The sequence below is a fragment of the Mastigoproctus giganteus genome, chromosome 10 (genome assembly GCF_048544385.1).
Source record: "Mastigoproctus giganteus isolate SK-2022 chromosome 10, ASM4854438v1, whole genome shotgun sequence".
Lineage (NCBI taxonomy): Eukaryota > Metazoa > Arthropoda > Arachnida > Uropygi > Thelyphonidae > Mastigoproctus > Mastigoproctus giganteus.
In genome coordinates, this window is record NC_143584.1 from 223,518,501 (window position 1) to 223,539,250 (window position 20,750).

Consider the following 20,750-nt stretch of genomic DNA (forward strand, 5'->3'; position numbering starts at 1 on the left):
TCAGCTCTTTCAAATGAACCTCTCTCAGCTAACCTCTGGTGCAGTCTTGCAAAGAAATTATGACTGGGAATACGCCTCGTCGGATATCGTTCCGCGTACAAACGCTGTGCGGCTGGCCCACTACAATTTGCAGCCCCGTACGCCAAATGCATATCGGCTAACTCTGCGTTCGTGTAATCATCCATCCTACTAACGTGGCGTTCTTGTTCAAGAAATTCGAAATTCGCCTGGAGTATTCCAGAATGTTCGGATGTCCATGCGTCGAGATGTGAGGCGTGAATTGTAGCCCGTGGAAGAAACTTTGAACACTTACTTTAATCCATGTACCTTTTGCTTCTTTTCATGTATTATTAAAACGATTTCTCACTTACGGTCTCTTTTCTTTATGGTGCTTCTGTGTACAACACCGCTTCAGGAAAGCATTTCCGACCCCACATTGCTATATGATTTCGAGTTGTCAGGATGTACCCTACCCTTCTTAGAAGTTCTGAAACGTTTAACTGAAACACCCTGTATATACATTTTTACGTGTTTATTACAAAAGAAAAAGGTATTGCTTAATTAAACGAATTTAAATTATACAATTGAAAAGAAAAAGATATAAAGAAGAGTGTATGAGTAAGCAAACCATAATATGTTTTAGAAAGAAATACCTATCATTCTTGTATTATGAAATAGTATACGTAAGCTATTTAGGTTAGTAGTAGACATGTATAGTATCTTATGTAAGGCGGCTCCCAAACGCTAGTTGAACTCCGCCATGTTACACTGTGATGTAAGCTTTTTAGGTTATTAAAATTTAAAAGTGTAATATAATCATAGTGTGTAAGCAGTGCCAGACCAAGGTATTTTGCGTCCCGGGGTTTCCCCCATCTCCGCGTTGTATGCATTGTTTGTGTAACACAGTACTCTGTGGAGGCCAGAGATATCAAACAGTATATGGGTATTGTTTTGTAGTGTAGTGTCGTGGTATGTTGTATCTCTGACCCTTTAGCGGTTGGACCCCAATTGGGACCTACCGTTGCCACACTTTGCCACGAGGAGGAAGGTCAGGTTCCCAATAGATTTTATTTCATACTCTGGCAGGCCCTGCCACCTAGTTTCCAGAGATTTAAATGGCAAGGGCCTATAAATAAATAAATATATATTGGGGTATACGCTAGAGGTTATATTATGATCGAATAGTATCAAGTCGAAGTAAAGTTGAAATTTTGACAATTAATTTAGGTTTGTTACGTGGGGTTTGGACGTGCACTGGCTGTTTAAGCAGAGTGGAAAAGTTAGAGATATGGGATGAATAGTGAAGGCGACCCCAGAAAGGCAGTGCGGACAGGCCTCATTAGAGGGAAGAGAGGGCAGCGGGGAGGGGCCAGCCGTCCCCGCTTGGAGATAGGGAGTAAAGGCACCTAGCAAGGGAGCATGGTGCAGATCGCCCAATGGCGTGTGGGCAGCGAGCTGCCTCTTGTGGTTGTCAGTAGTTGGCGTCAGGGCTGCATCTAGAGCTTTTCAGGCCATAGGCATAGAAATGAAAGTCGGAGCCCTTCTTATATAAACAAGAATGAGGGTGATATTTGTTACAAATACCTCTGTGCGGACCCTAGGCACGTGCCTATTTTGCCTAGTGGTAAAAGCGGCCCTGGTTGGTGTCAGATCGTGGTAGTGTCGAGGTCAGTGGTATGATCATTCATAATCTTGTTCAATGGTTCTTGTCATGTCACTCAGTCCATTTATCGAGTCCGTCACTTCAGTCAGTCGGTAGTTAATGTCAAGTCGTTCATAGCCCTGTTCAGGTTTATGCCCAGTCCTGATGAGTCTCCAGTCTGTTAGTAAGGTCATCTTGTCCGGCGGCGGTGATGTTTATCCGATTCCAATTCTTTCAGGGGACAGGGGTTCCCTGTCGAGGCTCAGTCTAGCTTATCATTGACCAAGGGCTTTAGTAGCGTATGATCAGTGCCGTCGTACTATGGTAGGCATCCACGCAAATGCCAACGACGCCATTTGGGTAGGGCCGAAGCGCCACTACCCAAACGGCGTTCTGATTATTTAATTTTATGGGTAATCTATATGCCCTACGCAAATGCTTGATTTGCCTATTATACAAGTGAAATGAAAAAGATATAAAGAAGAGTGTATGAGTAAGGAAACTATAATATAATGTTTTAGAAAGAAATATCTTGTATTATGAAATATTTCATGTAAACTATTTAAGTTATTAAAATTTAAAAGTGTAATACAATCGTAGTGTGTAAGCAGTGCCAGACCAAGGTATTTCTGCATCCTGGGCAATGATTTTTCGGCGCCCTTAAGGATATATATTCCCCCCCCCCTCATTTTTCTTCTATTTTTTGCGCCCGGATAAGAGCCAAAAATCTCACGATGGCACGGTGTTTTTATTTTTATTTTATTTTATTTATTTATTTATTATTTTTTTTTTTTTGTTGTTGTTGTTTCTGGCGCTATGTAAGTAACTGAGTGCGGGATTGTGGACCAGGATGGTGTCTTTTTTTTTTTTTTTCTCTCTCTGCCGACAGGAGTAGGAGACTGATTCCTGAATGCCAGTGCTGGGAGGAAAGATTTATTATTAATATATATCTTTTATTTTTTTAATTAAATTTTATTATTTTTATTATTATTTATTTTTGTGTGTTTTTATTATTTATTTTATATATATATTTTTTTTATTTTTGTTTATTTTTTTTTTTTTTGCTGGCTCCCAGGCTTGGGCAACTTGGGGGGCGGGATTGCTGGCACCCTCTTGTCTAGCACTTCTACCGGAGGGTGTGGGAATTTTGCGCGGTCAGCGCAGACAATATAGTAGACCCAGGCCCGGCTGCACGTTCATAAAGACGGGCATCGGGTTGCAGTTATCCTAGGTGGTGGCTGGGTGTCCTGTATATAACATAAATTCGCACTTACACATTACACAAACCTAACACTTTTTTTTTTTTTTTCTTTACCAGGATTGTTTAAATATAATAAAGTCAGTGATATTAGGTGAATTTGGACAAATGTCTAGGGGCCACCAAAGACTATAATAAATAAAAATTTTAAAAAATAAAACTGAATATGGTAGTGATGGTCGTGGCGTTTTATTGCTCTGGGATGAGCTCCTTGGATCCACTATTGGTATGGGTTTTTGGATTATTCCCCTAGGTCTAGTTTTGTGCCTGGACGGCAGGGAGGTTTCGCCTTCTTGCAAACAAGTCCTGGGCGAAGCTTGAGAACGCCTCATATTCGTCCTTAGAATCTAGGATGTATTATTCTTTTCTCTAGATAGGTAGCGTAGTTTGGTGATTAGCCTACATTGAAGATCCTCATAAAGGTCACAGTGGTACATTACATGCTGCCAGGTCTCCGACTCCCCACAAATGCAGAGTGGGCTGTCTACCAGCCTAAAGGTAATTAGTTTGGCATTGAATGGGCCATGCCCTGTCATCAAGTAGGTTGTGTGAAGCTCGGAAGAAAACCAATATAATCATAGTGAAGTATACAATGCAATAAACAATATTGGATAACAATGGCGTAACCAGGATTTTTTTGTCAGCAGGTACGTTCACAGAAATAGGTGCCAATTGCCTAATGCTAAAAGGCGTCACAATACCAGATTTCGGCGTCAGGGGGTACAATGTACCTGCTGACCCTACCCTGGCTACGCCACTGTTGGATAAAAAACATTGACGATTCCTTAAAGTATGTTTGTCTCACATCAGGATGAAACTTGAACAAATAAGCAGCGCGCGTGCATGATAACAACTTTGACCTGTCTGTTATAGAAGTTGCTGTTTAACTACTAGAAATTCGCGTTTCTTTGCATTTGAAGTTTATTTTGTAAGCCGTATTATTTTCTACATCGTTGTATAAGATTAAGATTATTTGGTTTTTGAGATCATGTTAAACATTTTTTTGCGTAAAAATTTTTAACAACCGGTTCGCACGAACCGGCTCCGTTTCATCACTGAATATATTCCCAATTCACAAAGATAGAATAGAATACAGAGTGGTTATTAATGAACACTGTTCTTCATAGATTGATGTTATTAGTGGAACTCTTTCAGGGTTCATCATCATCATCATCAGCCATTCACTTGTGGGCTAATTGTTCTTTACTAAATTTATTTATATTGATGAAGGCATATCATACTGAATGTCTAGACTTATCCTGGTGGTCAGGAGCGCGAGTGCAGTAGCACATGCTCTTTGAGTGGACGCGGTTCAAGCCGTGACTGCTGAATATGATTAACGTTTGTATTGATTGATTTATTGTAAACTCTACTGACCTGTGGCGGAACATTATAATACAACGGTAAGCACATTATAGCCGTAGCAGCTTATGTGCCATTAAATCTTCATAACAACAATAACACAAAGGTTGGTAGAATAGTTAATGACAGTAATGAAGGTATGCTGCTGCAACAAGATTTAGGAAAAATAAGTAGAAAGGCTTGGAAATGGTAGTTGAAGTTTAACCTTGACAAATGCAAGTTAATCTGGAATTACTGCATATGGGTAGGAGTAATCGAGTGGTCAGGCACGTGGGTGGGTGCATAAGTACGCGTGCCCGGGGTTCAAGCCCGTGACTGCTAAATATACGGTGCTCTTTCTTGTATTCTGTCTATCTTGTGGACTCCTCCGACCGTTTGGTCATCCCGGAGTATAAACAGAAAATTTATTTAATCCCAGATTAATGTAATAATTGTGTGGTGATAATAATAATAATAATAATAATCTGCTGGAACGGGTTTACAGAAGGACAATAATATTGGTGAAGGAAACCAAAGGGTGGTCTTACCAATAAATTCAAATTCAGGAACGATGGTTGCAGGACAGATGTCCGAAAGTTTGCATTCAGCCAGCCGGTGGTTGATTGTTGGAAGTGGACAATTTGAATAAATTCAAGGAAGAACTGGAAAATTATTAGAGGGAGATGGACGGAAGAGGGAAGGTTTTCTTTTCTTTTTTTTTTCTTTTTTTTTTTTTTTGCTGATTTTTTATAAACTTGCTTTCTTACCACTACTAATACTAATACTCAGTCAGGGCTGTTCCACGATTTTCTAAATGGGGGTTGGCAAAGTAGTGTTTGAAACTATTCACTTCGGTGTTTCTGAAGCCTCCCCCACAGAGATTCTGTTGTGAAGTTTGACGGGAAAAGAACAAATATTGACTGGGACACGGTGGCAAAAGTTCTGTCGCCGTGTTTTGCCACCGTGGCATCTGGTTTCAAGTCACCTGGTGTTTTCAGACTGAATCTAATTTTTTTTTTTTTTTTTTACAATTAAAGTCTGAGGCTGGAAAAGAGTGCACATTTACGAAAACATTCTTCAACTTGGACATGTCATCAGATCTTTCGGTAAATACTACACGTAATGGAACAACTATAGAGGGTGTCATGAACTAAAATCTCTTCAATGTAAAAATTATATATCCTACTTCAGTCATACCAATACTTTCAGTAACCGATATGTAATTATTATTAATAAAATAAAAACATTGCATTATTATTGGTGAAGAGAACCAAGGCGCCTCCGTAGCCAGGTGGGAAGGAGTAGCAGTGCATAGCACACGCTTCTTGATTAGACCGGGGTTCGAGCCCGTCACCACCAAATACGGAGAATGCGGAAAGGTCAGGGAATGACCACCGCATATCCCGGAGCAATATGGCCTTAGTTGCTAATGCTCCTAAAAACCAAATAACAAACAAACAAACAAGAGAACCAAAGGGTGGTCTTTGGTTCCAGACATTAATAAAATCCATGAATTTTATTAATGTCTGGAAATTAAAACGTTTTTGCTGCCTGCCGATGACTCTTAAATGTAAAACACGTTAAATATGCTAGCGCCAGGACACGTTATGTATCTGGTATAGAATTTTTGTTTTTTTATTAATTACGATTTTTCACGGAACACTTGTTCACATCTCACGGAACGCAGTTCGGGAAACGCTGGCGTAATGTGTCATGCAGTGTCTTCTTGGCACTACGGACACAGTTCCAGAATACAGGAACCATTACAAAAAGAGCTGACCAAGGTCGCCCGAGGGCTATGTCATCCAGAACAGACCCCCATCTAGTTCTAACAGCAAGACTGTACCCTACGATACCTGTCATCAACTGTCTCTTGAGGTTGTTACAGCAACAGGTGAAAACATTTCCAACCGAACTGTGTTAAGAAGGCTCAATGTAAATGAACTCGACGCAATGAAGCCAGTGGTTTGTATACCATTAACCCCAAACCATCACGGAGCTCGTCTAAAGTGGTGCCATGTGACTTGGAGCCCTGACAAATGGCGTACAATTCTCTTCTCTGATGAGTACAGAAGATTATCTGAAGACAAAGAACGATCTCTCCAAATTTACAGAAAGGGACACTTACAGTGAAGGCGCCTCGTGTGGGGCGGAATAATGATCAATGGCCGCATCCCTCTCTTCATGATTTTGATAGAAGTACGATAAGTGTCCAGAGCTGCCGAGCACAGATCCATTTTGTATCCCCAATCTTATGTCCGGCTTTTTAGGGGTGCATTTGGCGCAGATTTTCTTTTCATGCACGACAACGCCACTCCACTGCGCATAGAGCTTAAGTGGTGGAGGAATATCTTGAAACTGAAGCTCACCACACTTAAAAAACGATCGAACATATATGGGACGCCCTTGGGCGTCATATTTCACTTTGACAGCCAGCTCCTCGATCACTTGGTGTGTTAAGATGGCAGGCCGTCTGACGACCATTGGCTGCGCTCGTGGAAGAAACGGATTTTACCAGAGAACTCATAGACACCCTTATATCGAGCATAGTTCACTGCTGTCAGAGCTGTTTAGGTGGTGAGCTCTGAATATTTTAACAATGGGCTCGCACTTTTGCCGATTTTTGAAATATCCTTTGGGGGGGAGGGGAGTACCTACCGAGTAAATCTGATCGGTCACGGAAGTGACGTCACCCGCAGCATCTGCCAGAGGCGCTTCCCAAGCTGAGGTCACTAGTCTGTGCGGAACACTCACTAGTAGTATGATTAGATTAGAGCGCGTGGCGCATTTTTCGTGACCAGTACAATATCTCGAGTTCTAACTTTTTTGGAATTTTTGAATAGTATGAGGTAAAAATCCACAAAGGGAATTTCTCTCGATTTTAAAGATAAACTGTCTTCCACAAAATCTCTAAAATCATTAATTTTTATTTCATATTTTATCAGAAAACAAATTTCTTATTCGGTTTTCACAGTCTTGCCACCGAAACGAAAGTTCTTTCAAATTCCACGATTTCCAGTAGAATATGTTTAATTTCCTTCAGAATTTTTCAAATTAGCGGTAGCATCGATAGTTTGAATAATTAATTTATCTGCTTTTAGCATGGTGATTTTGTAAAGCTTCTGAAATGTAATAGAGCTCCTGCAGGATGTCGATCATTAGTGCTTTTTTGAAATTACAGATTTAAAATCCTTCCATTCTCCATAACCCTCCCAAAATATACGCTAAATGCATGTTTGATGTCATATAGAAGTGACACATCTTGTCAATGCGAGTTCTTAACAAGACACAGGTATTGACCGTATTGTCCTTACTTATACTGTAATTGCTCTTTGTTATTCTTTGTCAGGTCAGCCATACACGCTCAAGAAATACATTTCGTAAACTGCTCAAAGGGTGTATCGACACATAAGAAAGCAGTTGACCATCATCTGTTGTCAGTTCCGGGAACCTGCGTTATTCGAAGTCCTTGTGCATGCGCGCTCGTTTCCCTCGCGCCAGACACATTTCCGATTTTACTTTTATATTTGATTATCAATACAGTAATACCCCGAAGTTACGCGATAGGTGGGTCCGACGAAAATCGCGTAAGTCGAATTCGCGTAAGTCGGGGTACAACTTTGCATATAAATACATGTAAATTTTACTTAATTGGGACCAAGGACTAACAAAAACACTAGTTTAGAAGAAAAATATTAATAAAATTGCAGTTCTTTATACATATTAATACAAAATATGTATTAAAAAAACAAATGACTTACGTTAAAAAGTTATTTCGATGTCGATGGCTTCATAAAATCTAACAAATTCGTCTGACGACACAGCGCCTTCTTTTTTTCACGCAGAATTTCTTCGTAGCAAGCTAATAATTTTTTTATTCCTTGCTTTGTAGCTATAACGCGTTCTTCGTTGGAGTCTGTTTTCTAAAATTTTTAAGCCCTTTACAATTGAGCCCTTTTCAATTTTCAACCTGTCAAGTTTGCAATTGTCATGTGCTTTTCGCCGTTGCTTCATTTAGGCCTGTAGCACGTGCAATATCACATGGTCTTTCATTTCGCTCAAAGCGTTTCACAATTTCATATTTTTTCTCTATCGACAGAGGCGGAATGGCCATAAGCCTTACCGGGGAAACCCCGGTGGGCCGGTGTGATTTTGGCCATAAACCATAGTATGAGGCCACTATAAATTTTCCCGGGTAAGAATTTTTGACCCAGTCCGCCTCTGTTTATCGATAATTGCTTTTCTTTTTCTCTCTGAATCTGCAGTGTCTTCACCAGGACGCTTCCTTTTCACACCTTTTTAATTAAAAGTATTTTACTCATTTTTAGGGAATAAAGCACAATTACAAAACGAGGAGGCACGCTTGATACGCATAAACAAAGCTGCGCGCATGTAGCAACTGAATAAACAACACCATAAAGGCAGAGATACACTATTAACACCTCACATTTCTAGGGGTTACTACCATAAAACAATAAAAATCCAGTTGCGTTTCTGCTAGTGAAATCTGTTATAAACTGGTAGTAAACTCGATCTAATTGCATTTGCGATTATACCGATAGCTGGAATTGTGTTGGTTTTTACGTTATTATGGTGAAATGTGTTTCCCCTTCACTGATATAAAAAACATAAAAGCAGCAAAGTTGAATTTTGTTCATCTTTCGCTCTCATTCTCCGCCGTCGCACCGTATATCGATAACATATGAAAAACGACCTTGAAGATAGTGAGCGGCAGCGTTGCCAAACTAAAAAATTAAGAACCGCGTAACTCCGAGTTCGCGTAAGTCGGGGTAGCGTAAGTCGGGGTATTACTGTACAGTAATCGATGCTCTTGATTTTGCCGATCACTAGCTGTATAACTGCCTACCCGTGTGAGACAAACCTTATCAACCTCTCTGCGCATAACCAAATCAGCTATTCCTATTATCTGAAATGGGGAAGTGGGTTAATCGCGTTAGTTCCTTTAGCCATTATTACTGTACTAGAATAAGTAAGGGCCAATAGTTTGGGAAATTCAAAATTCAACTGGATCGATGCAGCTGAGCTTTGAATTTTCCAAACATCATTTTTTTTTTAAATAAAACTTGAGAATTAGAAAATCGATATTACGTTAATTACGAGTCTTGTGAAACGTAAACCCTCTTCTTATATTAAAAAAAAATAAAAAAAAAAAATATATATATGTATGTACAGTATTTTGTAATACTTTGTTCTTATTCGTTTCATTTCCCATAATACTTCATTCTCTTAAGACGTAATTTCTTTGTATAAAAAGGGGACAAAGCGTGGTCTTCTTGAAGTTACTACTGCAGTAAGTATGATTGCAACAATACAAATATTTCTCAACAATTTCTTTTTTCGTCTCGCATTTTCGTTACATTTCATTGTCAGGTTCCCCTAACAGCTGCGTATGTCGCTTCAAATTCAAGATCGGTACATCAATCGGTTCTGTTTTACAGAGATATTTAGATACGTTGCACTCGCAAGTATACATCTCTTACTTTAGTTATCATAAATCCATTGTACCTTGTCTTCCAGAAATTATGAAAATCTGTGAATGATCAAGAAAATATTTACAATAAAAAAGCTCTTTTATTTCGTAATCATATATGCAAATCGAAATACCTAAAAGAAACGCCAAGGATGTTTCGCATAAACCATTTACAACTAGGGAAATATAATGGAAACATTTTTTTCATGATAAAATTTTAATATTGCGAATAAAAAATAACACGAAATATTTCCCATATCACAAATAACATAAAAACTATCACAAAACATTCCACAATATAAAAACAAATAAAAACAAACTTTCTAGAAAAAGTACACAAAAAATCACTTATTACATGAAAAGAGCTCTAGGTACTTTTAATGGCTCTAGATACTCAATAATTGCATTCAGGATTTCATTTGTAAAATAAATGATCGTCTCAACAATGGGCTCGCAAATTTTCAAAAAAAAAAAAAAAATAGCAATGGGGTCTCGCGAGCCCGCTATAGCTCACCACTTGTCATACTTATAGATGTCATACTTCAGTAAATACATTCTCACCACGTGAGAATGTATTTACTGAAGTGTTACCACATCAGTCTGCACACCTAAATACTGGCAATGTTTCAGGGTTCTACTAGACAATGAATTTTGGCTGTGGTTTATGTAAGAAAGACAATGTGGAATTCTATACAGCAGACCCGTACAAGCAGCAATAAAGACCTTGGCCTTCCGTCAAGAGACTAATGGTGTACTCCTGCCTTCAGGCCTCTTTAGTAATAGTAATCGAGGCATGTGATGAAAGAAAGCAAGCTTATGTAGCATCAGCACCAAAAAAAAAAAAAAAAAACATTTCACACATCTATTCCCTCTAAATGTTTGTTCAGTTCCTCCTTGAATTTATTTAAACTACAACGACAGATGGAAGTTTGTTCCAGCAATCAGCTACCCGCTGGCTAAAGGCAAATTTCGGCATATTTGTTCTATAACTGTCTTTTCTCAACTTGAATTTATGCCCCCTCAGGTTCGTAATCTGATCAAGAGGAAGAATCCCATCAGAATAGAGCATGTTCAACCCATTCTATACCTTATATACATCAATCAGATCACCTCGCAGGTGCCTAGTCTCCAGACGCTGCAATTTGCAGAACTTTAGCCTTTCTTCGTAAGACACACCCTTTAGCTCCGCTCACCAATCTTGTTGCCCTTCTCTGTACTCGCTCAAGCAACTCTACATCTTTCCTAAAATGACGCCTCCACACCTGTACGCAGTATTCAAGGCGTTGCGTGGCCTTTGCCATATACAATGGAATAATCACCTCCTTTTCCCTACTGGCAAAATTCCTGTACATCATTTACCCCCATATCTGCTCTGGCAGCCTGTCTGCACTGCTCAGAAAATTTCATATCTGACTGCACGATTACTCCCAGGTCTTTTTCATTTTCAACCACCCTAAGTGTAGTACCACACAGTTGGTATGTTTCTCTGGAGTTACTTTTACCCATATGCAGTACTTTGCATTTGTCAATGTTAAACTTCAATTGCCACTTCTCAGTCCATCTGCCCAAATGTTCTAGTATGGGCTTGGCACACCCAGAGTACTGAGCTGGATATCATCATCCTTCTCTGTCTCGGTGATTCTTCTACTCTCTCTCTGTCGGGATAATTTAGGGTTTTTTTTATTTTTTTTGGCTGGTGCAGCATAAGCCTCAGGCTTCCTTGCACCATATGGCTAATAATAATAATAATATCAAAATTATTTTTTTCCTCCAGTTCCTTTAGAAGAGATATTCGCTTCAATATGACTGACTCTAGAACTACTTTTAGGTAGTTCCAGCGTAAGCAGCTAAGTCCGTTTCATAACTGTCTACATTGCAATATCTGAGTTGCTAAGGTAACTGTGTTTGTAGTGATACACTAAAGAAAACTAGCGTGAAGCCCCAGATACGGTGAACTCGACCTGGAAATTCGACACCAAATCAAAGACATTCAACTTACCTTAGGTTAATGTTTATCTCTAAGTTATTTCCATTAGGTAAAAAGCTCAGACAGTCAGGGCCGGTGAGCGGTCATGAAAAGTCGCTGTTTGACGTAGAGTATAGTAGTAGCGATGGTAAACAGATCTGTTGACGTGATTTCAATATAGATGCTTTAGTATAGACTAGAATGACGTCATTTTTCTGACGTCATTTTGCTTTTTAGCATAATGACAGATGTTTGCATGCACTTCCTCCTAAACTCGTTCGCTACAACGGCAGAAAGACATCGATGTCGCAAGAGTCACACGACAACAAATTACATACTGTATTAAGAAATTATCACATTTTTTCCCTCTTACCCTTTTTACAAGAAAACTGATTTGGAAGAAAAGCCAGGGTGGGAGAGAAATTTATAGCAGATATTTCTCAAATATTTAGAGCGCTTATTTAACTGGCTGTGGGGACGAATGGAGCTGACTCTAGATGGGGTACTGCAAAATTTCTCATCCTGAACAAGAGTTTCTCAGAAAGAATCATGAACATTGATAGATGGCCCACGTGTTGCTCATGTGGGCCATCTGCCAATGTACAGACAGTATATTGCGTGCATTCCGTGGTCGATTTTCTGTTTGCTAGAAAAACCCGAGTTTCCAGGAAAAAAACCATGCTACTCTCGCCTGAGACCGACTAACTCAGTCGCGTTGTGAAAAGCCCATAAAAATTCGTTGCATCATCGACGAGACTTTAACTCGGGTCTTGTCCACCCGGTGTGGAGAGGATGGCAATTCTACGAACTGCGTTATGGCAAGTTACATCATTAGTTCTGGAATAAAACCAATTGCAGATTTCTGTAAGTTAAATTTTCGTTAATATTAAAATATTTTAACTTTGTAAACTAAAATGTATGCATGAAACATAGTAATAGAGGCATGTGATGCAAGAAAGCAAGCGTATAAGCTTATGCAGCATCAGCCAAAAAAAAAAAAAAAAAATTCACACAACGATTGGGTATATTTAAGTTCGCGATTACAAAGTCACGAAATATCAGAATATCGTTTACAAGCTATGTACAAATTGTTACAACTTGAAAAGAATTTGGAACTTGGAAACACTATTGACAAAGACCATGAAAAAATAATTAAAAACAAAACACAGCGTTTAAAATGTGTTTGTGAACGAATAGTGGCTGCAATTTCATATTTATCAGAACAAATTTGGCGTTCAGGGGCAGTAGCGATGCTTTATATAAACCGCACAACGGTAATTTGTTAGGTCTCATAGAATTACTTGCAAGATTTGACCCAATCATGAAACAACATTTGGATCGTTTCGTAGAATCAGCATCGCGTTCCTATTTATCTCATAGAATACAAGATGAACTGATTTCTGCTTTGGCTAAAAAAGTTAGAAAGGAAATAATAAATACAGTTCGGAAAGCTAAGTATTTCACAATTTTATTAGATTGCACTCCAGATGTAAGCCATCAAGAACAATTATCTGTTATTTTAAGATATGTTAATGTAGATAACTCTGAAAGTGATGCGAGTATACAAGAACAATTTATTTGTTTTGAAACAGGAAAAGGGTTATCAGCCAAAATTGAAAGCATATTAGAAAAGGAGGAATTAGATTTAGGGAACTGTCGAGGACAGGGGTACGATAACGGAGCTCATGTGAGAGGTTTACATAAAGGCGTGCAAGCACTTATCCTGCAAAAGAATTCCAAAGCACAGTATATGCCCTGCGGAAGTCATAATTTGAATTTAGTTCTTGGAGACATTTCAAAATCATCTTCTCTTGCAAATTCATTTTTTTGGGTCTTTACAAAGCATATACAAATTTGTATAATATTTTTGCAAGTTCAGTGATACGCTGAGATATATTAAAAGAGTGTGAAACATCTTACTCCAAAACCACTGTCAGAAACGAGATGGGGATGTCGCCTCGAAAGTGTGAAATTGTGAGATACCAAGTACCACAATTTTCTCTAGCTTTGAAATACCTTTATGAACCTACCAGTGACATGAAAACGAAATCCGAAATCCAATCAATCGAAAATAAACTTACTTCATTCGAATTTTTATTAAGTTTGGTCGTTTGGTATGACATACTGAATGAAGTAAATATTGTGAGCAAGATATTTCAAAATTCAAATATAAATATCGGTACTACAAATTCACATTTAAAAGGCCTTTTAAATTTTTATGAACAGTATCGTGAATCGGGATTCAAATCTTCTTTAATAACTGCAAAGGAAATAGCTGAAGAATTACATGTGACATCTGAATTTAAGAATCAAAGAACTGGACGAAAAACAAAGCAATTTTGTTATGAAGGAACCGATCAGCCTATTTGATTAGGCGAAGAATATTTCAGAATTCAATATTTTCTAGTCATAATCGATAGTGTGATTATTTCTTTTAAGAAAGGATTTATCACGAATATGAGACATCATATGGTTTTTTATATAATTCAGATAATATTCAAAAACTGACTGAAAACGATCTTCTTAAATGTTGCAAAGACTTAAATGCGACCTTGCAAAACGATATTGATTGCGTTGATTTATTTAATGAAATCAAAATTTGTCGTCGAGTTTTACCTTCCAGGATCACAATATTACAATATTTACTGAAAAATAATTTATTTGAATTGTATCCAAATTTTGTTACTGTTCTGAAAATTATATTAACCTTATCAATTACGTCACATCTGCAGAAAGATCTTTCTCAAGATTGAAAATAATAAAAAAATTACTTGAGATCTAGCATTAGCCAAGAACGATTTACCTCCTTAGCCGTTTTATCTATCTAATCCGAAATAGCCAAAAAACTAAATTATGATGATATTATCAACGAATTTGCTATAAAACACGTAAGAAAATGAAACAAAAATCACATATTGTGACCTTATTCGATTAAATCGCATACCAAATTGTATTTCATAAGTATATGAAGCAATTATTTTTCTTATTTGATTTATTAAAGATTTTTTTGTGACTGAAATGTTAATTTTATTAAAATAATTTAATTATTTATCATTTTCATGTAATCCTTACTAAACCAATTTGTGCAATGTAATAAATATCAAAATGCAATAAATTATTTTCTTGTACGAAATTTGTATCAAGGCCCCGCAAGTCAACTTTGCACCGGGTGCTGCTTTTGTTCGGTCCGGCCCTGTATATATATATATATTATTATTATTTTTTTAACTTTTGGAAGATTTTGTCAGACTTGTTGACAAAAGGCTCTGTATCCGTGGCACACCTAAAGAGTTTTTTTTCAGTAAGAAGCAACTCAGGCCATATTTTGCGATTGTGCGTTATGTTTATAGAAGAGTGTGTTCAAGGGCCATGCATTTTATGTGGACTGGAAATCCAGAATAAATCACGAAGGATAGGAAAAAGCCTGTTCCACGAAGGATAGGAAAAAGCCTGTTCCCTCTGCTTGAGATTGCTAAAATGGGATAGCAATTATCCCATTCTACAACGGATTAGATCCCAGACATCTTCAAATAAGTGACATGACCTAAAGCATTGTTGTCCAGCTTTTTTGGCTGATTGGGCGCCTTTTATATATTTTTAAGGAATGCGACACCAAAAAAAAAAAAACAGATAATAGGAATGGTCTTCCGGTATCTGTCCCCACCCCTGAAAAATACATATCGAATATTTACCAAAAATAAGCGTTATGCATAACTGAATGATTTTATTATGCACTAAAGGGACTGAGTACATAATACTCGTCTACATTAAAATAGAGCACACAGGTATGCTAAGTATATAACTTTTCCTTCAGAAAAGTGATATAATGAACAAATAAATTATAATACCTATAGATTGCTCTACATTGTTCTCGAAAGTTGATCTTACAGGCGATGTTCAACACACTTTAATTGAAAGTGCTAATAACTATTTTATTCAATGTGCAGATTAGTGCAATTGCATCATTTCAGTACGTAGCCAACTAATTTAGTAGTTATAAATTGGCATCATTAAGTATATCTCATATTGTGAATACCTTCACAACCAGTTGCCATGATATGTATCTCAGTTAACTTCCTACGTAACCTGAGGCTTTAGCCCTAAACTATTCTGTAATCTAAATTACTCCACGCCATCAGGCATCTCTCATACTGAGGAGTTATACATCGCAACTGGGTTGTCATCGTTGCAACACCAGGGTACCTGGCCACCCACTGATGAGGAGCCAATAAGCTCCGAAACGGTGCTGTATGGGTGATGGTATTCGCTGAGAATAAGTAACAATAGTCTCTCCTATGGTGAAGCGTTACTTATTAGAGGTAGTGCAATATCATGGCAACTCGTTGTGAAGGTATTCACAATATGAGATATACTTAATGATGCCAATTTATAACTACAATTTGTACTTAAGTAGTTAGCTACGTAATGATGCAATTGCACTAACCTGCACGTCAATTAACTCCATACGTAACCTGAGGCTTTAGCCATAAACTATTCTGTAATCTATTTTATACAAATAATTATAAAATCATAGTCCGGAAATTTTTTTAACATTGGCATTCAACTGGTCTTGTTGTCAGCAATTTTGAATACAACCACAAATTTTAAATAATACAACCACAAATACAAATTTGTGGTTGATAAAAGGAACTTTAAAACGAGAAGCAAGTTCTTCTAGCATTGCAACTGTGCTCGATGAAAACGAACACAATATTGTCACGCTTAAAAGTGAGGATGAACAATCGCAGCCTTTTGTTCCCCATTATAGGTGGTAGATGACTTGCATCAACCGGTGAAATACCACCACTTTGCTTATTGGAGGCTTGAAGTGGTGAAACCCATGTTTAGTCTCTAGAGTAAAGTTTCCGGCATCCCCCTCCCCCCATACTTCTCCTTCAACCCATGCACGGTACTAAGTACTATAGGTTTTGATACCTTTCGTGTTTGGGGTTTTCATTAAAAAAAAAAAAAAATCCCAAGTGAAAAAACAGGAACCAGCTAAATAAAGACCAAAACGAAAGTATGACAACTGAAAACTATTGTGACAAACCTTGACCCTAGCCATATTGACCAACTTATTACGACGACTGACAACCTGAGGGCCTTCCAAACATTTGCTAAGGATGTTTTCACCAGACGCAGACACCTAAACCTGACTAGAACTAATGACCACCAACCCAGGACTCGAGCTGACTGCAAAATGATAAATGTCGTATCATAAATTTTTGTTTTGTTTTTTTTCTCTCTCTCTCTCTCTCTCTCTCTCTCTCTTCGTGTTCTGCTCTAGGTCTGGGACTAGTTCCTGGATCCGGAGTAGCAATAGCACTCTCTTTCTACTCTTTCCTCTCTGTCCCGCGCGGGATAAAAATCCTTGTGCAGGATGAAAAACTATTATTATTTTTTTCTCCCTATCTACCTGTTGCTGGCACCCGATGCCCCCTTCCTTACGGCGATCGGGATGTGGGGATTTAAAGGGTTTTTTTTTTTTTTTTTTCGTTCTCGCGTTCTGCCCTGGCCGGGGATCCCCAGGTCAGATTAGCAAACAGTTCTTTGGCTCTCGCTAAACTTGTGTTCCGTAAACATTTTGTGAGATGAAAAGTGTTCCGTGACTAAAAACGTTTAGGAAACGCTGTCCTAGAAGATCCCATTAACCATTGCAGGTACTGGACAGCGTGTTCCTCTAATGAAAATCTTGCACAAAGGTATGCAAATCGCAGTCGAGGGACTGGATCAAAGGAACCATCTGAGAGTCGGAAGAAATCTGCCAGAGAGAGAGAGAGAGAGAGAGAGAGAGAGAGAGAGAGAGAGAGAGAGAGAGAGAGAGAGAGAGAACATGTTGAAGTGTTATAATAAGATAGAATTTTCACGGAGAGCATTTTTTTGTGTGCTTCTGGGACTCCTCCAGCACACATTTCAAAAGGTAGGTTCGCACACTGTTCCCGTGAACGTACTTCTCAGTAAAAACGAATAAAAAACATAACTTGCGGAAAACGAATAGTGCCATTGAGGTGGTAGTGACGTCCCGAGGAAGGCGAAATTTCCAGAGGCCCATCTGAGAAGCCAGTACACTCCGGTGAAAACCTTTTTGATTGTTGTTTGTGCAGCTGACGTTCATATCTCTGCTTGTAGTATACGCATATACTAACCAGCAGCGAAGCAATATGCGCGTGCTTTGACACAAATATTGGCGTCTATGCTAAACGCGTCACTAGGAAAATTGAAATCTTTTTGGGGCCCAAAAATATTTCGGTCAACTGAGTTTGTTTTCTACATGAACTATGTGTCATTATTCATTTAAATTCAGACTGTATTTTTAAGAACGAGTTTCAAATATCATATGGAATCTCTCATAAAGTTGTTTCTTTTATCAACTGTTTTGTCAGAACTTACGTAAGGTGTTCTTTGATGAGGTGATACTATCACTGAGAATGAAAATCGGAGCGCTATGCTCTTGAAAGAAATGGCTTCCGAAAAAGAACTGCTATTTATTTGAAATGACAACTCTTCGATAATCTAAAGTTCTGTAAGACCGAAATCTATGATAAAAGGCCTCTTTCTCAGGATTAGGAGAGTAAAAGAAAGAAAAAGTTCTATTATTTTGCACGACTAACAAGAAAGTTCAAATAAAAAGAGAGCGATTGTTTATCACAGCAAGACTTCCCAACATTTTTCGTAAGTTTACTGAAAATGACTCATAAAGGAAAGTACAGTCAAAGTCTGTTATAACGAGATTCAAGGGACCGAAGAATATTGCTCGTTGTTACTGTTACTTGTTACATCCGTTATTGTAGCTATATGTTTCGTGTGCTGTTTTTTTTCTTCTTTTTTTATGAAAACTCCCAAACGCGAAAGGTATTAGAATCTACAGTACAGTACTTAGTACCGTGTATGGGTTGAAGGTGAAAGAGGATAATTGTTCACATTAGACTTGAACTAATGTCGATTGTAATTTTCAGGAAATACGTATGCAGCAAGGTTGTTCCAGAAAACGAAAGCTGAATGAATAAATTAGGAGGAAGAACAGTTGGACAGTAAAAGGATGCTGACTAGTTTCGGCACGTGTTCGGACTGGTTTGGGGGAGAGAGAGAGGGGGGATTATGGCAGCCATGGAAGTATCTAGAATAGAATCTTTAATTGCAGCAATGATAGACATACAATTAGTCCCGTCACGGCGTGGTGGTGCCAGGGGTTAACAAAACATATTTACAAAAGAGATACACATGAGAAAAAAAGATAAATCAGATAACAAAGCACAGTTTTACATTTTCAGTTCGACGAGGATACCCTTCCTGTATTTTTTATTATTGACCACTTCTTGGAGGTCCCCGTCGATGGCTTGCAATGAGGGCAGCATTTGCTTTGGCAGGAATCTGTCGGTTAGTACTAGCCGGTTACGGTTTGCTAGCAGCTGTGTTGAAGACCGGAGATAAGGGGGAGGAATGCGCCAAGAGCAGTGATCCCAGAAGTTCGGCTCTGTAATTTTACCGGTGGCCATCTTGATGGTGAACAGCAGCCTTCTTTCTGCGATGTAGGACCGGAGCCTGCGTAGTTGAAGAGCTTCTGCTAACTGCGTTGATCTGAGAGCTGGGGGAAGGTGGAGTTTGCTGTTGGCCCATTTTAGAAGCCAGAATTCGGCAGAGAATATTCTTTTGATGTTGGATTCGGCGGCCGAGGCCCATATCTCTGAAGCATACAGTATTGTCAGGTAAAGGATTGATACGATGTATCTTTTTACCAGTTGTGGGTCGGTGGTGTGGAGCAGCTGTTGTTTGGCGACCCAGCGTAGTGAGTTCAGCCTCGACTGTATGAGGTTTATGTGATCGTTGAAAGATAGTTTGGAGTCGAAGACGACCCCCAGATCTTTGTGTGTTTGAACACTTGGAACTGAGGAGCCGTTAAGCACAGGCTCCAACGTTGTTGGGCTGCCCTTTAGAGAGTAAGTTATTTGTGCTGATTTTAGGGGGTTGATTTGGAGGTTGAAGGTATTGAGGTAGTCAGCCATGTCCTGCAGTTTGCTAGTGCTAATCTATACAAAAGGAACGCATCAGAAACAGAATGTATATGAGACAGAGAGTGAAGAGACTTTTTAGAGACGAGTCATTATTTAACCTAACTGCCCTCTTTTGAATGGAATCTAGAAGCTTGAGAGAGAGGTTTTGTGGCAACCGCCCCAGTTGTGGGAACAATATTCCATGGTTGGGCGAATTTGCGATTTGTACAGAGTGAGCAGCTGTGTGGAAGAAAAGTAACGCCGAGAGCGTAAAGGAAACCCAAGTTTTATAAATGCGGACGAAGCAATATTTGTAATGTGTTTATGCCAAGAGAGATTAGAAGTCAGGGTAATCTTCAATAGAAATATATAATCTTGCCTAGAAATCAGAGTGTCATCGAAGATAAGCATAGGAACAGAAGAATCCTTTTTGCGAGATAAGACAAATCTGGGTTTTAGAAGGATTGGAATCAACTAAGTTATTTTAGTCCCACTGGAGAATGACCCGCAGATTAGCATGTAAGGAATTGGTAGTGGATATTCGAGAAGTTTAAGCTGATTGTGCAGGGCGAGGTTTCTCAAACTGGAAGGTGGAATGCAATGTGCTACCTTCAGCAAAACTGTGGATAGGATTGTCTTTAAATGGAAGAAGGTCATTATTATACATCAGGAAAAGAGTGGGAGAAAGAACTTATCCTTGGGGAGCACTAGCATTAGTGGAGAAGAGGACAGAGAACCATATACCATCACTCGCAGTGAGCGGTCAGAGAGAGAGAGAGAGAGAGAGAGAAATGGATACCGAATTACAAAAAACAGTTGGCAAACCATAAGATGGAAGCTTATTTAGAAGACCTTTTTGCCAACCATGATCAAAAGCCTTTGAAATGTCTAGAGCAATTATTTGAGTCTCACCAAATATTTCCATTGAATTTGTGCATAGATGGGTAACATAGCGAGAGTATCTCACCAGTTTCGCACAACTTTTATCATGCACATGCAACATATATACAATACTTATGAAAAAGGGATAAAAAGAACAATGAATAACCAAAAGCTCATGA

General features: G+C 38.6%; 1 protein-coding gene across 1 annotated transcript in view; it reads right to left on the reverse strand.

Annotated features, from left to right (window-relative positions):
- LOC150079974 (TNF receptor-associated factor 3-like) overlaps positions 1-11,834 on the reverse strand; it is a 50,950-nt gene extending 39,116 nt beyond the window's left edge. Inside the window, exon 1 of the mRNA XM_090382245.1 lies at positions 11,732-11,834. The gene's annotated coding sequence lies outside the window, so the exon portion shown is untranslated. The remainder of the gene's footprint in view (positions 1-11,731) is intronic.
- Positions 11,835-20,750: the final 8,916 nt, after the last annotated feature.